Here is a 906-nt window from a genome sequence, read left to right as displayed (position 1 = left end):
ATTAATTTAAAGTATAGATTTCTACATTGTTCCGATCTGGATATTTTTTTAATTTATATTTTAGCTATGGAAATTACAGTATATTTTTATGTTATGAGTAATCGAGGATTTTTCAAAATTATATTTTAAAAATTAAAAATTGCATAAGCATTTAGGTATGTTTATAACTAAAGAACAGCGAATTAAAACATAATTGCAGTTACTTATATTTATAGCATTGAAACCTTGCGATTCTATTGCCACACCTATTACATACACAGGGAATTTTGTAAATCAACATCCCAAAGCCTGAAGGAGGCAATTTGTTGTTGTCAAAGGCCGTTTATTAATGGCCTAGGCCATTCATTAATGGCCTATAGAATCAATTGTGTCCATCTTCATGGGAAGAAACGTTCCCCTCCGCTTGGTTGGAGCAAGCGCAGAAGAGCGGTACGCTTGACACAAGGCCATTGGTGTACATTTTATTCTCTGTAACATGTTTAATTTTACAGAATGTAAGTGAGAGAATGGTCGGTCTGAAAGTAGCAGCACCTATTGAGGTTCAAAATTACTCTAAATATAAAACGTTAGAATATGTTTACATAAAAATTAGAAAATCCGCAATTTTTTCTTCGAAACTCAAAGAAGGGGGACCTAGCGGCACGTGTTAATATTCATGGACTGACTTTAAATTTTGCAGTGATCATTTATTTGTACAATGGAACAAATTGAGGAGGCGTCGCGTAAAATATCTGCAATATATATATATATATATATATATATATATATATATATATATATATATATATATATATATATATATATATATATATATATATATATCTATATATATAAAAATCTCGTGTCACGATGTTTGTTCGGGGTAAACTCCGAAACTACTCAACCGATTTTTCTCAAATTTCATAT

This window comes from Uloborus diversus, chromosome 8 (genome assembly GCF_026930045.1).
Source record: "Uloborus diversus isolate 005 chromosome 8, Udiv.v.3.1, whole genome shotgun sequence".
NCBI lineage: Eukaryota > Metazoa > Arthropoda > Arachnida > Araneae > Uloboridae > Uloborus > Uloborus diversus.
This window is presented reverse-complemented; position numbering follows the sequence as displayed.